The 16,464-nt window shown below is 50.5% G+C and overlaps 1 protein-coding gene and 1 long non-coding RNA gene across 2 annotated transcripts in view; one reads left to right on the top strand and one right to left on the bottom strand.

The window, feature by feature from the left end:
• PLXNA4 (plexin A4) overlaps positions 1-16,464 on the top strand; it is a 423,238-nt gene that overhangs the window by 169,547 nt on the left and 237,227 nt on the right. The window lies entirely within an intron of this gene.
• LOC148184380 (uncharacterized) lies at positions 3,736-8,044 on the bottom strand. Its single transcript, XR_015772450.1, has 3 exons — positions 8,005-8,044; positions 7,451-7,598; positions 3,736-6,492 (listed from the first exon to the last, which is right to left on the bottom strand). It is a non-coding gene; the product is annotated as an uncharacterized LOC148184380 (long non-coding RNA).

The following is a 16,464-nucleotide window of genomic DNA, read 5'->3' as shown; positions in this document are numbered from 1 at the left end:
GGAATAACCTGGGACAGTGGGAGGTGTCTCTGCCCATGGCAGGGGTGGCACTGGATGATCTTTAAGATCCCTTCCCACCCAAATTATTCTCTGATTTAAGAATTTTCCCATCTGCCTGTCTCTCCATGCTGCTCCAAGAGGAGGAAACCACTCTGATTATGCTGTTTAAAATAATTTAAACATTTAAGTATGCCCATGTGAAGTATAAACCTGGCATAGTGGTGCATACTGGGTGATTTCTAACGCTGGATGTGTGTTGGCAGTAAATCCCCTGGAGGCACTTGGGATGGAAGTTCCTTTAACAAATTAATCAGTGCTGTATTAAGATCTGTGTGTAAACAGGTGCACAAGGTTTGGCTTTCTAGGAATAAACTCAGAAGCGGCAGTTTTGGGTGTGCTGTGTACCAGGGCAGCAAAGTGCAGGGGAGATGTGAGACCAGAGCCTCGAGGAGTTAAATGAACACTCTGGAGCTTAAGAACCTCCTGATGCTTCATGGGAAAATGGGAAAATATTCTATTTAGAGACTGTACTGCTCACACATCAGATGTTTTCTCCACTTCTCTCCCTCTCTCTCTCTCTGTGTAATCTTTTTTTTTTTTCTTTTTTAAATTATCATCGGGGGCAATTTGCATGAGAGGGATCTTTGTCTGTGAAGTGCCCATCTGCTGTGCAGCCCCACCTCCCCCCTGACGACACAGCCATCTGCTTTTGACATCACAGCCACTCGGGGCTGCGGCCCAGGGAGCCACCGCACCTGATGAACACCTTGCCTCGATGTCACCCCGCTGTCTGAAAGGATTCCCAGGTGCTTTCCCTGGCTTTCACCCTCCAGACAGGGATGAGCTGGCTCAGGACGGTCTAGGCTGGTGAGTGGGAGGTGCAGATGAACAGTCATGAGCAGTTTTGAGCAGGGACTGTGATTTCTGATTTGCCTTTGTGTGACATGTCATGTGAAGGAGAAGTCCCCTTGTCTCTGCCTCCTGGGAATTGAATAATAATAATTATGAGGCTGATGATAACTCTTGTGAAACAGTGTTTGATTAGCTTCACTTGCATCTGCTTGAGACACTTCTAATTACACAGCAGTGTCCTGGTGTCATTCATCCTCCAAACTAAAACTGATTTGCCCTTCAGAGCTCGTCCCACTCCAGCTAGGGATGCTCAAAACCAGACTGAGAAGGGAAGATATCCACTACAGACCCCGCTCTTCAACTGATTCACCTGCTCAGGGCTTAGATACTACGTGGATAAACACAACATATCTGAAAAAAAGTGCAGCATCCAACAGCCCAGATGGTCATGGCTTGGTGAAAACAGTGCCACCTTCCAAAATGCCAGCACTTGTCTCGCTGTGTGTCCTCGGGTGGGTAACAGCACGAGCTGTCACAATTGCTGCACATTGTAGGAATTTGCTGTGGTGAATGAAGAGAGTTGCCTTCAGGTTAAAGTCCTGCTGCATCTGGATTTCTGGGCATAGATATATTCATTTTCCAACCTAGAGTCTTTGTCCAGGTGGTGTTTGAGCTTTGAGGTTTTCATGTGTGGTTTTTACCTTGGTATTTTTTTTATTTTTCCTCTCCATATAAATCTGTGTTTCTCTCCTTTGGGTTTCCTTCCTTTGGGAAGGAGCAGAACCACTGCAAAGCCTCTCTGGTCTGGCTGCCATCCACCCAGAAACCCTGAGCACCTCCCAGGCACGTGTAGGGATCAGCTGTAAATCCAACACGTCCGGGAAGGGCTGTGCTCTGCACAACCTCCGTTGGAGCAGGCTGGGAGATCCCACTTCATTTCATGGAGTGTGGAAGTGCTGCTGCAAGCTCTTTTTCCTGGTTATTTTAATCACCAAAAAGTGCAGGGTGATGCTAACTGAAAACTTGTATCAAATTCAAGGCAATTTTTTTTTTTTACCAATGAAAGCAATCTGTAAGCAAGACTTGGATAGGAATTTGGAAAATGTTGTGGGTTTAGGGTTTTGAAATTAAACTTGTGAATTACTCCTCTGGGAACTGAGCTTATCTTCAAAATTCACTGAAACAAAACAGCCAACTGTAATTATTATTGATTAACATCAGCATGGTGGTGACATTGGTTTTGATGATAATAATAAAAGACTAAGAACAGACGAGGGAAAAAATATGTTTTGTTTCAGGTCAAGCAAGTTGTTTTGTTCTACCTGACCCATTTCCCCTCACAAATCTTTCATTTAAGTAAGAAAAGTGCAGGAGACAAGTAGTGTGGATTAATCCTGACCAAAATTAAGACTAACAAGAGACGTTTCCCTTGGCTTGCAACCAGGATGTTTGATCCTGGGAATGACCACGGCATTAAATGTGTGCACAGCCACTCCTCACCACACTCCATCAAGGCAGGGAGGTTAAATCCTGGAGTGAAGTACTTCTGAGCAGGTTCCCAGCCTCTCCAGCCTTTCCTGCTTTGCATGGGAAATACCGATGCACGACACTAAATTCCTCTTGAATCCAGACCTATTCTTTCCCCTTCTGCCATGGCCGGGGGGAATTGAAAGAAGAAGCAGGGCAAATTGTTCCCCAAAGTTTTCCATCAATCTCCTTGCAGAGCTGCTGCTCCACCAGGTGCACAGATCATTCTAATATCGCCACCATCCCTGCCAGGAGAGGCTCGTGCTGGATGATAACTCTCCTCTAATCCACTTACTGGAGGTGGCTTCTCACTGCAGTTTGAATACAGCTTCTCCTCCTGATCATCTCTCCCTCAGTGCCGGCACCACTCTGAGCCACTGGAAACTCCTAATCCTTTGCAAGCATCTGTCAAATTCTTTTCCCATCCGGGACCCCCTCTTCTGGTGAGCCCTGAATTCCGTGGGAGATGAAAGCCAGCAGCACCTTGCGGGATCAAACGCGCCTTTACAAGCTGCACGTGAGGCACACGAGCGCTTTGAAGGCTCCGTGGGGAGCGGGGAGAAAATCCTTTCCTTCCAAAATCTTGTCTTGGAGAGGGCATCCCGATGATGGAACAAATCCACCAGCAGTCAAGCACTGAAGCATCTCCCCCCTCCCTTGTCCTGCTCAGGCAGACTGGAGCTCCCGGGATGCCGGCGCTGGTGGGAGCTGGCAGGATGCCGGGGCTGCACAGAAGGCTGGGGGGCTTGTGCCATGTGGGAGCCGGGCAGACTGGGAGCAGCTGTTGGAAAGTCAGGGAGTTTGGGTTTGTTTGCAAAGCAGGATGTGGGGGTGAGAGGCTGAGGTGGAGCAGACAGCCTCCCGTCTCCCCCTCTCGAGGGTGGTGTTGCTTTTCTTCTAAACTTGAAGAGGGTTTTTTTTCTGTGCCCTGTGAAATAGGGGAACGATGGAGTTATTCAAGTCTATTGAAAGCAGCGCACAAAAGCTTCCCCAGGCTGCTCCACTTCGTGGTGCAGGTCCCCACCCAACATGCTGGGGGGCTTGGGGGCATTTTTAGCTTTATGCTGGGATTTTTCTCCACCCACCCTTGCGGCCGGTCCCTTTCCATGCACGGGTGGCCTTCGCCCGATTTCCTTAGTTGGTCAAATTAATTGACTCTGTTTTATTAAACAACTCATAATTGAAGTATTGAAGGCTTTTGGGTTGCCTTAAAGCCTTGATCTATTACTGTGCTCGTCATTGTTTAAAACATAAAATGTCTCAGTTATCCCTTTCTTCTCCTTGGGAAGTCCAAAGGAGTGAAGCTTTGCAGATTGTGGATGTCACAGAACATCATACATTTGTTTTCCCCTTTTCTAGCAATTTAACACATTGTGCTTTTGCAGAGGTTCAAAAGTTCGCCCAGCAACAGTTGGTTCTCGGAGCTCGTTGCAAAGTCCTGTGAGGAAACTTAAAAAAACCCCAACCAACACCATTCCATGGCTGCAGGACATAACAGCAACAAACCACATGTAATGCCCTTAATATTGCTCCAATTATGCAAGAATGCAACCCCCAACCCCCAGCAAATCCATGTTTTCTGTTTCTTTACCATATGTCAGTGTGTTCTGTGAGTAGTTAGGTAAAGCCTGACCTTTACGTCGGGCGCTTTCCGACTTTCTTTTAATTTGACCCAGCAGCTGGGATCAAAGCTGGTACGTTCAGACAGCCTAAAAATATGGAAAAAATCCTGTCTGTCCTTCAGCACGCTTTAGTATGCAGTTGGAGGAGCGCTGTGGAGAGTGGCTGGATTAGCAGATGTTGCCCACATCACGTTGACAGCGCCGTGTTTGCGATCGGTGCCACTTCCAGAGCCCAGAGCCAAGTGCTGTGCTCCGCTCTCCTAAACACTCACAGACATTCCAGGCAGGGGCCTGGCAGATGGGACACAAAACCATTCAGAATGCACCCAAAAAGCTGAGTCAACGAGCAGGGACGGGGTGTGATGGATCGTGGGGGTTCGTGAGTCAGCTGGAGAGAAAAGGGGATCCCCTCCTGACAGGAGAGGTGAAAATTGTCATGGGATGTGAACTCATTTGCTCTGTTGGAACGAGGGTTCCTCCTCAAAAGATGGGTCAGGGAAATCATTAATTTACTGGGTTTTATCTTGTTCTGAGGTAATTCAGGAGCGGGCAGGGAAAGTGGGATGAGCTGGGTACTCCTGGGGAGGGATTCTGCCCTCTGGTTTGGTGTTGGGAGGGCACTCAGGGTGATGGGGCTGACTCTTCCTGAACCTCCTAAGGGTGACAATAATGCCTCCTAAAGCATAAAAATTATGACAGATCCGATAAGCAGCCCCGAGTTCATTAACATTGCCAAAATCAGGCTCTGACCCTGATCATTGCAGGGGAGCTGGGCCATGTGACCTTTAAAGGTCTCTTCCACCCCAAACCATTCCACGATTCTGTAATTCTACAATCAGGATTTGAACGTGCCCATGCATTTATCCACAGATTGTTGCACGCAGCAGTCCCCGGGTACGCTCTGCCATCCCCTCTTGTCCCAGTTCCAGCAGTTTTCCCCACAGGTCCTTTCTGTGGCTGTAAAGGAGTCCCCAGAGCACCCAGCCAGGCTGGTGACACAGGGGCTCACACCGTGTGTCCCCAAACCTCTCAGCAGTCCACAGGACCATTTTGTGCACAATGAAGGTGGCAGACTGTCAAAGCTTTAGCTGTGCCTTCCTGACTCCTCAGCCAGCTTGCAGAGAGGGGCTGCAGTATCTTCTGGGCTGTCAGCCGTGCCAGAGAGCTGGAATTCTGGAGTCTGTCTCCTGGCACTGCCTCCTCTGTCTGCTGCTGCTGCAGGCAGTTTGCCGGTTTTGTCTCTGGGAGGATGCTAAACACCATCCCTGCCCCTTGAATGCCCACTTTGTTTAATTACCAGCACATTTGCCAAAGTGGTTTTAGCGTGAGCCGATCTGCCGTGTCTCAAGGTGAAGCCCGGAGCTGCTCCAAGGGTTAACACCTCCCAAAACCCCATCCTCAGTGAGCAGAGTCAGGATAATCCCCCTGGTGTGGTAGCAAGCAAAAGGGGTATGAAAGCACGACCCCAAGCTGTGCCATGTCATTTGGGGACAGCAGAAGTGATGGTGGCTCATTTTATCTTCCAGTTGGGAGTTAACAGAGGAGCCAGGATTTGACTTTTTGCTCGGCAGCGCCGCGGTGCTCCTGCGCTCCCCCGAGCACCTTCCCTCCAACACAAAAACCAGCAACACCTCCTCTGAGGAGATTTACGAGCCAGCAGGGCTGACACCACTTTGCTCAGTCCCTCAAGGCACAAGCACGGGCCCAGCCCTTATTTTTTTTCACCCTTAGCGGTGATAAACGCAGCGTGGCATCGAACTTCAAAGGCTGTTGGAGCAAACTTCTCCAGTCTGGTGCCACATGGCGAGGAGGGACAGATGCACCCACAGATGCACAATCAGGGGACATATGTGCCCCTTGGCAAGGGGCAGGCTTGTAGGAGAAGAGGTGCAGACCCCAACTGCTGTTTCACCCCCTCCCCATCCCTGTTACAGGCCACCCTATATTTTGTAGGGGTTTTACTTTCATGGAAATTCAGCGGCCCTGAGCGAAGGAGGAGCAGTTCCTGCTGTGGGGTGTAGCCTGTTCGGAGCCTGTCCCCATCCTGTGGTTGGGTTTTGCTCCGGGGGATTTGGCCTCTGTGGTGTGACCCGGTGAGCTGTGGTGACAGCTGGGGGATGCTGGTGGAGCCACGCCCTGAGAGCATCCAAAGCTCCAGTCCTCAGGATGGCGTGGAAACAAAAGGATTGAGACGGTGTGAAATAAATGCCATTAATTTCCCCTTAAATGGAGGTTTCTTTGCTGCCCTCTCGCAGCACTTTCTCTGCAGAGAGGCTCAAGTTCCCACACACGCTGCTCCCTCCTGGGGTGCACTGGGACCCGCTAATTCCACCCTGGAGGTGTTAAACTGCATCTGCACTAGGTGCTAAAAGGTGTTTCGTCCTGTTGGCCGTGCGGAATAAAAGGAAGCACGGAAAGCAAAAGCACTTACTTCTCCTGTCTGTGCACTCTGTGTGGCTGGGCCGTCTCCCTTGCTGCTCTTGGCGTTTTTCTGTGGAAAAACACAGAGAGCAGGAGTTTGTGGTCTGTGAGGGCAGGAATTCTCCCATAGCCCGGCAGTGAATATCTCGGTCCAGGCTAGGAATAAGCTGTATTCTCCCTGTGTCATCCCTTGTTTGTTTTCCATATTTTGCCATTTAACTGCAAATCCTGGTGGACCTACCTGACAGGAACACTAATGCCATGTGCCCTGCAGCCACGCTGCTGCAGCTTTTCCATGGCGAATTACCCAGCGTTGCAGTGCTGGGAATGCTGTGACCTCTCATCAGAGAATAAAAGTGGAGGAAAAGACTGGCTTTTCCTGCCCTTTTCTCCGTGCTTATCTCCCAGGTGTCCACAAGCAGCTATCCACCACCTTCCCTGGCTGCAGATCGACTCACTGCCTCCCTGGCTTCTCCTTGGACTCCGGAATTTCCTGCCTTTGCTCCTTGACCAGAGCACACCCTTGGACATTTCTGGGCAGAGCTGCATCAGTCTTGGCAAATTTGAGCAGGTCCAGAAGCAGCTCCTGCTCTTATACCCCAACCTGCAAACACTCAGGGAGACAAATAACTACAGTTCACAACAAAACAAAGCTGTTAGGATTCTCTTTGCGTTGTTAATGAAGGTAATTAAGCTGCATGCAAAGAGACAGAGGTTGGAAGGCATGGAGAGCAGAGCGTGATTTCACCAGAACATGATTTTCTTGGTTTCTGTCTTTAGGAAACATTCCTTTCCTTGTTTTTATATTTTTTCCCTTCCTTTCCCTTTCCTCTTTTATCCTGTAACAGGGTGAGGGGCTGACAGGAAGAGCAGAGCTCACCCAGGGTTCTACAAGATGTGCTACATCTGCAACAGGTTGGAGAAAGGGTTTTTAGGGGTGGGTGTGAACAGGGCACCAGTGCAGCTGAGTTTTTCTTTGCTGTCGGTGGTTTCCTCCTGCCCTGACGCTGCTGGTGGGGAAATCTTACCCATCCTTGCACTGGGACAGCAGCTGGCAGCTCCCACCACCCCTGGCTGTGTCCATTTGGAAGCCTGGGGACAGCACGGAGTGCTGTCTATCCATCCTGGCAGGGTGGGAACCCGATGGTCTTCAAGATCCTTTCCAACCCAACGCAGCTGCACAGGAAAAGGGGGATGTGACTTCTGTACCTCAACACAATCCCTCCTCCCTTCCAACAAAGCAAAACGAAAACCCCAAGCCACCAGCCAACGAAAAAATAAATAAATCAGTGTCCTGTTGCGATGGTGGCTGAGGGTGACGAGGAGGAAGAGGAGGAGGAGGAGGAGGAAGAGACTGTGAAGGCAAGTTGTGCCAGTGGATCCCAGTTAGCAGAGCTGTCTGGCGCCTGAGAGGGATGTCTATGAATGAAGGGAATTTGCGAAGCTGCTGCCACCCGCAGCAGATGAGGCGGCTGCGCTCGTGTTAATGCACATCTATCTCACCCAAACTGGGGATTTCTGTCCCGAATCCTGCGGGCTGTGAAAGCAGAGCCGCTGCACAACGCGGCTGCTGCGGCCTCACCTCATTGTGGATTCCTGGGGAGTGCAGGATTGGAAGGGGGAGCAGGTGCAGGCTTTGGAGGAGGTGGGACCAGCAATTATCAGCCCGAGCGTTAATTGTCAAATTAACATCACACTGTGTAACACAAGTAAATAAGAGTCGGCAGTTTGGGTTTCTGGTGGAAACCTTCATTCCAAGGGCTTTGTGTCTGCTCTGATCTCTCTTCCACCTCACGTTACAGAGCCTGGCAGCAGTGGCTGGTGTGGTCTAAAATAGCGTGGATGGTTCTTCCCCCGTCTTGCACTGCAAAGCTGGATTCCACGTGGGATGAACATGCAGAAGTGGCCTGGACATGATTTCTGCAAAAGTGCCTATATTAACAGAGTCTATTATCTGGCTGCAGATTGGGTGTGGGTGGCTCTCCATCCTTTTGGCAATTTCCGTGGGTTTTCTGCCCGTAACTTTGACCAGAAGCTGTTAAAAATCTTCTGTACATTCCACGCTTGGAGGCAGCTGCGTTTCAGGAGTGGAGTGATACTAAGAGCTGAACCCCCCTTTTCTCCAGGCATCTTCATCTGTGAGGCACTGCAGGTCCTTCGGGATGATTACAAGGTATTTATAGTTGAGGATGGATGACTTAGTCCTAACAGTCTGAATGATATCGCAGCAATGGCAGCCTTAAACACAGACAGCTAGAGGTCACATTTGATTACATAAAAACTGGATTTCAGCCGAAGCAGCTGGGAGAGATGTTCCTCCCTCCTTGAGAAATGACAAGTGTAAAAAATAAAATAATAAAAAAAAAAACAAAACCAAAAAAACCCCACAAACCATCCTTCCTGACTTGGGTTCCTGAGGCAGCCCAGAGCAGAGCGTGGGGTTGGGTGCCAGTGGCTCCGTAATCCTTGGCAGCGGGAAGCAACTTGTTAGTGGTGGCAGCAGAGCCCAGCTGGCAGGGTGGAGAGGCTGAGTGTCCCCTCCCTGTCCCCTTCCAGGGAGGGCACCGGGACATGTCTCGTTTCTGTGCTGATTGCTCGCCCCCGCCGTTCATTTGTGACCGTATAAATTCCTGCTGCTCTTACACAGTGAGGTGCTGCAGAACAAAACTGCTGATTAGCACATGGAGGAGCCATGGATGCTGCTGGGAAGGGACAGGGACTCAGCTCCAGATATTGCCAGCTGGGCAAGGGCCTGGCCAGTCCCTCCAGAAGGAAACCCTAAGACTCAGGCACCCCCCATGCTGGGGAGGGTGGGGTGAGATGTGGAGTTTGGCACTTTGTGCCCCAGAATAAAATAAAATGTGTGTGGGACAGGTCTCCTGCCCTAAATGAACTTGTTGGCATCTTCTCGTGGTCAGCCCTTCTCACAGCCTGGCAAAAGGGACTGGTACAAGCTGGAGAAGACCTGCTTGTGTGTGGAAATGGGCAAGAATAAAACAGGAGATGGGACAGGAGGGTGGGAAGTGGGAAGGGAGAGCCAGAGCTGAAAGCTCTGCTGGTTGGGAGCCAGGCACCTGCACGTGAGAGGAACAGGACAGGTGACAGCAAGGTGGGGCTGGCTCTGAGCTGTTGAGGTTTGCTGGCTTGGCTCCTCTGGTAGAGACAGCACAGAGCAGAGCAGATCCATCCCTGGATAGATTTTAGCTGGATGCTGCTCAGATGGAGAGCTGCCAAAAAAGTGACTAACCCCAGAAGGAGCCAGGACTGGGTCTGGCAGGGATCAGCTCCTGCTGGGGCACGAGACCAGGAGCCACATGATTTGCAGTTGCTGTGGTCCTCTGGCTTTGCCACATCATCAAAACCAAAGAGGCTGAAGCTGCATCCAGGTGGAGACGAGGGTTGGAGGCGCTTCCAGCCAGGAGGGCAAAGAAGGTGTGATGGTGTCTTGTTTATCCCCTTTCTCCTTTCCCTTTCAGAGTTTTCCTCATTCTCAGCCCCTAATTCCTGCAGCTCCAGCCACTCCTTGCCTGCAATTCTCCATCCCCCTGCAATCTGATGTGGTGCTCAGCCAGGCTGGGCTTTTCCAGATGCTTTTCCAGGTGAGCCTTGGTGCCTGTGAATAAGGCTGAGACAAAAAGGGAGGGCTGGAGGTCCTGCTCTCTTGCCAGAGCTGAACAACGATGGGGAAGGGAGGTCAGCCCTGGCTGTGCAGGCAGAGCTGCCTGGCTGGGGGCAGGAGGAAACACATCAGCAGCAGCTCTTTTGTGTCCCCCTGCCCTCAAGCTGGAGGGGCAGTGACAGGCATGAAATTCCCCATCCAGTCCTGTCAGCCTGATGGACCCTTGCCTCTCCTGAGGGTGTGGGCAGGCCAAGCAGAATGGAAAGGAGTCGTGCCCAGAGGGGAGAAGCAGCTTTGTGTGTCTGGGGTCCCTTCTGGAGCCAGTGCTGGTCTTATCCCACACAGTTATATCCCCAGTGTTGGACACAACCTCGGCTCTTGGGGTCACAGGGCTCATGGGCATGAGTGCTTACATTTTGTGTGCCCCTGTGGATAAAGAATATCCAGATAAGGATATGAGGAATAGAGCACAGCTACTCCAGGTTCATCATCACCTTTCCAACAGCCACCACAGTCGGTCTGTGAAAGCTGAACATTTTTTTCTACCTCTTAACAGACCCAAATTCCTGTTGGGAGCACAACCAAAGTCTCTGAGGTTTGGTAGAAACAAACAAAACCCAGATGCTGAGCCCAGATATGGGTTGGTGGCCACATGCTGCACCTCAAACCTTTCTGTAGTAAATCTGTTCTGCAAATCACCTGTAATAGTACTGTGAAGCATGAGGTGTTAGTCACAGTGATGTGAGAGACTGGACCCTCAGCATTTGTGCAGGTATCCAGCCCTCCAGCAGTGATATCTGACCCACCAGAAGCAGGGAGATGTAGATGTCGTAGCCAGGGTGGAATTTTTTCCAAGCTGTAGTTCTCTTTAGGGTTGTAGCACAGAGCTGGTTCTCCACAGCTGGAAAAGCATGTGTTGGGTGTCTTGATGGAGACCCAGCTGGTGGTCTCCAGCTTTGTGTATTAAACCAGAAATCAGTATGAATTAAACCAAAATATTTGTGCATTACACCAGAAACCCACTGGTGCATGAGCACAGGACCCGCTGCAGCCACACATGGACAGAGTCTGACCCGTCCACTTGGCTCTGCATCCCACTGGGAATGGAGTGACTTGTCCAAAAGTCCTGAGGGTTCTCAGCTTGGAACACTTGGTGTCAAACAAAGGAGTGGTCCCAGACACCACAGAGCCATAGAATGGGTAGGGTTGGAAGGGACCCTGAAGATCCCATTATGAAGTTCTGTGTTCACTGGTAACAGATGGGCACCAGTGCCCTAATGCAGAACCCAAGAAAAGAACTCCAGGGTCTGGTAATTCCTTGGTGCTGGATAACCATGGATTTTGGGTAAATCCAAATTTTCTGGCCAAAACCTCTGGCTGATGTGTACATTTGCTTCCTGAGGATTCAGTGTCCGAGTCAGCTCCCAGTGCTCTGTCACTTATTACTGACTCTCGAGCTCAGTGATTTTGCTGCTTTGAGAAGTTATTCCCAACATCAGACTCTCTCAAAATGATCCTGCCAAGATGCTCTGACTCCCCCTGTTAAGCAGCAGGAGAGTTCAGGCTGTGCCTCAGAATAATTATGCACAAGCCACAGTGTCAAAACAAAGGTAGAGGATCCTAAAACATTCACGGATGTGCTGTACTGTTCCCATCCATGTCCTTGAGACACTTCAGTACCTTCCAGAAAAAGAAGTATCAGGTGCCAAACGCTGGCTGCAGTCCCCTTCTCTCCCAGGTGCTGTTTCTCAGGAGATTTAGTCTTGGCTGGGAAGAGAACAGGGGTTATTCAAGGCTATTTGCTGTGGGCTGCTGGGGTGATGTTGGGACAGGCTGTGGCACTGGAGCCTCAGGACAGATCCTGATGGGGTCAGCACCAAACTTTCTGTGGGAAGGCCACAGGCTCTTCTGTGGGAGAGCACTGTCAAAGAGGAGCCAAGGTCCTTGAAGTCTGACCAGGAACACTTCACATCCCTCCTGTCTCAGGCTCCCAAAGTCTGTTTGCATCTGCAGTTCTCTGATTTTGAAGGTGAGTCACTGCATCCTGGAAATGCTGGCTCCAAGACCCTTTGGGATGTGAAGGCAAGTGACAACACCAGATCTTTAGGTTGCCCTTACATCAGCTCTTTCCTCCTTTGCCTTTATTCCCACACTTTTATTGCATTTATTTCAGTTAGGACTTTCTGAGGGAGGTACACAAAGCCTGGGACACCAAATCTGCCAGCTGGCACCATCTCCCTGGGGTGAACTTACTGCTCCTTCCAGCCCATCTTCTTCCCTGTTACCACTCACAGGAGGATATTTGGGAGAACCAAGACACCACCAAGACATTTTCCAGACCATTTTGACATCAGGCAGCGGCAAAGGGATCAGCAGAGCTGTTCCTCTGGAGAACACCCCACAGGGCAGGGCTTTGGCTCTCCATCCTGCTCCCACGATCCAAGGCAGCGGCGGCAGTCGGTGCTGTCTGGAGCCACCAGCTGAGAGGGGCTGATGTCACTTGTGGCACCACATTGTGCTCAAAGCTCTTCAGCCTGAGTTTTCAGCATGGAGGCAGCCAGGGCTGTGTCCCACTGGCACAGATTACCTGGGTGGATCCATCCTCTCCTGCTGCTGGTGGGGCCAGAACAAGCCATGGAGCAGCTGAGCCAGAAGTTCCTTTAATCAGTTCTTCCTTGGGGTTTTCAAATGTGGCCAGTCAAGGTGATTTTTAGGCTACTTAAAAGCACAAATTATCTCAATAATTGGTGTGTTGCCACTGTCTGGGGCTCTTTGGATGCTGAAAGCATCCCAAACTAGCTGTCACTGGAATGCTGGTCATTCGAGCTGTACATCAGCCAGGTGAGACCTCCAGGGACTGGCAGATATCTGCACCAGGGAGAGATCTTGCCCATCCTATGTCCCCAGCCCCTTTGATACACACTCCTGGGTCTTTGCAGGGGATTTGGGATCCTGCAGCAGGGATCATCTTCTGAGATCAGCCAGGGGACCGAGCAGGGGGACAGTGCCTCTGTGCTCCCAGGGTTGCCAGCCGCTCTGGATTCTTGTTCTGCTCTGATGTCAGGGAGGCAGCTCTGCCAGCAAAATCACAAAGGCAGCCACAAGTGGGACTTAAAATAGCTCCCCATGCGAGGAGAGAGGGGAGGGCGGTGGGGACAGGGCTCCGCCTGCCACATTGACAACTTTGCGAGGGAGGTTGGACTCTGCCTGCCAGTGCTTTGCCTCTTCCCGAGACGAAAATCCCAGAGGGGAGGAGGAATCTGGTGCCTCTTGGATTATGCAGACCTTCCTGTTCAGCGGGAGGTTTCCAGCCGGCTGGGAGAAGGGAACAGAATCCAAGTGGCATCCTGGTGGAGGAAGGGGGACAGCCCCTTCCTGGCTGGTGGCTGCGTTCATTCCGGAGCCAAGTCCCCCATCCCACATTCCCACTCCTCCTGCGGCATCCCCGAGATGGCAAAGGCAGTGATTCCACAGCGTTTGGCTCAGCCAAGTCCCTGCAGATGCCAAGGCTGGAGGCTTCAGGGATAAATAAGGTGGCTGTTCAAGCAGAGAAAGTGGCCACCACACTGAGGGCTCTGGTTGGGCACTTTCTAGGGTTTGTGCTTCCATATGCCGGGAATTATGTGGAGGAAGCACCACTGTGCTTGTGCTGCCTTTCTTGGGAGAGTCTGGGCAAAGGAGTGAACTGTGCAAGCCACATCCCAACCTCAAAAAGTTGGAGGTAGAGTTTGAAGCCCAACCCTGCCCCAGGAGAGGCCCCTCACACCTGAAAATCAGATTGGATTACAGCTGGTTTCCTAGCAGGGTGCAGCACCTCCCCAGGCAGCTCCAAGGGGCAATTTCCTAATCCTCCAGATCACACCACAGCCCCCACCCCATCATCTCCATCAGGGTGCTTCAAACCCAGCCCATTTTCCCCTCCCACAGCAAATATCAGCTGTGATATCAGGGAATATCAGGGAAGCTGTTGGTTGGCAGGTGCTTCATCCTGTTGGAAAACAGGTGCGTGGAGCTGATGGGACAAGAGCTGCCGTCACACTGTTGGTGCCAGTTTTGAGAGGTGTGATGTTAATGCCAGCACATCTCACCTTGCCTGAGCTGAGGAGATGTCCCCTAGAGGGTGGCCAGCCTGGGCCCCTCCTGGGCACACAGCTGGGGCACTTTCTAATCCACAGATGTATTTATTGTATTCTTTTTGGGGAGCAGCCAGCAGAATAATGGCCTGGCAGCACCCTGGTTCTGTCTTCTCTCCGCAGGCTGGCAAGTCCAGAGCTGATATCCCCACCCTCCTCCACCCAGTTTATTTTTTTTTAATCTCTCCTTTTGCCAAGTTGCAACCTGTGTCGTGTAGCCGTGCTGATCCTTGTCTTGCGCTCATAAATATTCAGCGTGTGCTGCAGGAGGCTTTGGGCTGAAGCGTGTCACACAGCAAGAATCCTGACTTTGCTGGGCACACAGAGTTACAGGAGCTCCCTTGACCCTCCTCCCCGAGGGATAATGCTCCCATTCTGCACGTTTGAGTCCTTAAAATGGAAAACTTCAGCCAGATAAACCTTTGGCAGATCAGGGCTGAGGGAGTTTGCGTTGGTGGCTGCATGGGGCGGGCAAGGTTTGCAAACAACTTCTGCTACAGAGAAATAATGAAGCACCTTTATGTGCTGTGAGATAAGGCACCTACCCTCTAAATGACTCCAAAACCACACCTTTTCCTTTATGATTGTCCCAAACCCAACATGCCCTCAGTTTTTGCCATCTGGTTCATGTCCCCTGTGATCCCAGCAGTGCCAAACTTGACCTGGCTGCTGGATGCTCTCCTTGGCAGGGAGGTTGGACACGTGGCTGAGCATGACTCATGGCAGTGGGACATGTGTGCAGCCTCAAACATTCTGTTCTGCTCCTTCCCCTGTTTGGGGCCCTCATCTGGGGATTCCACATCTGTTATTACCCCACAGCTTTAAGCTGATGCAAAACTGCAGCCAGCTTTCTGATTTGGATTAAATTTATCAGGGGCTAAATAAGATCACTGCTCTTCTCCGTCCTGTGATCCAACCTGGGATTTGGATTATCACAAGCCAAGAAAGGCTTGGGTTGGAAGGGACTTTGAAGATCATCACTGACACCTTCTACTAGACCAGGCTGCTCCAAGCCCCATCCAACCTGGCCTTGAGCTCTTGGAACAGAAATTTAGTGCAGCAAAACTTTCAGGCTGTCTGTCCTACCTCCCCAACCTCCAGTTTAGGGACTATTTTGCCTGAAACAGATTAAATTCTCTCTCAAGTTTCCTATCAAATCACATGATTTGTGGAAAGATTCGTGAATTTTATAACACGTGAACTGCTTTAAAATGATTGCATCGTTGATTGGTTTGTCTTGAAATGGGCCTTAAAGATCATCTTGTTCCAGCACCCTGCCATGGGCAAGGATGCCACACTCTAGACCAGGTTGTTCCAAGCCCTGTTCAACCTGGCCTTGAACACTTCCAGGGGTTTTGAGGAACCTGGGATAGTGGAAGGTGTCCCTGCCCATGGCAGGGGTTTGGAACTGGGTGGTATTGAAGGTCCCTTCCAGCCCACAGCCTTCAATGGTTCTGTGATCTCTCTACAAGGCCTTTTCAGTAGCTTGGCTTGGAGTGTGTTCTTTACTTTTTTGAAGTCTTGGAGCTTGGGCCTGTTCTCTCCAGGATGGGAGTTTGGGGCACATTTGTCTTTATTTTTTTTTTTTATTTATTTTTTTTTTTTTTTCTTTTCTGGCTATCCAGAGAAGATACACTGAGAAATCCTGCTCATTTCTGATTTTTTAATCTTTGTCTGTAGCATTTAAAGAGTGACCATCACACCTTCCACACCCACTCAGCCCTCCTGGGTGAGAGATTTTCTCTGGCTGGTTTTACATCTCCAAATCTCCTTGGCTGGCTCCATTTTGCATTTTAACAAGGAACAGGCACTTTATAACAGCTGCAGAGATTCAATTCTGCTGGACCCTCAAACCATGAACCTGAAAGAAATGCAACAATTAATTAAATGCCTTAATGAAGCTGCACAACGAGCTCTGAATTTGTCAGGTAAATTGTACAGTTATTAACAACAAACCTGGCTCAACATGATCCCTTACCAGGGGGGTTTGGGAGGTGCAGGTGAGGATGGATATCAGCATTCCTGCTCCATCTGTGTGTTGGAAGGTTCTCGTATGCCCAGCCTGTGTAGTCATCCCTAAATCAAGTATCTGAAGTGAAATTCCATGTAAATAGATTCACCCTGTCTCCAGCCTGACCTGGGTCCCGTGTGGCTGCCGTGTGTTTTTTGGGGACCAGATGCTGCACAGTCCCCAGGGTGTTTTTTCTCTGTGTAAGAGAAATCCTAAAGGGTGATTTTGCAGGTGGTGTTACCTTTTCTCTGGATCATGCTGGGAAAAGGGCCTGCTGGT

The sequence above is a fragment of the Pseudopodoces humilis genome, chromosome 5 (genome assembly GCF_049639895.1).
Source record: "Pseudopodoces humilis isolate 2021_Gansu_Grassland_sample_001 chromosome 5, ASM4963989v1, whole genome shotgun sequence".
In the NCBI taxonomy this organism is placed as follows: domain Eukaryota; kingdom Metazoa; phylum Chordata; class Aves; order Passeriformes; family Paridae; genus Pseudopodoces; species Pseudopodoces humilis.
Note: the sequence above shows the minus strand (reverse complement) of the source record. Positions and strands in the feature narration are given on the sequence as shown.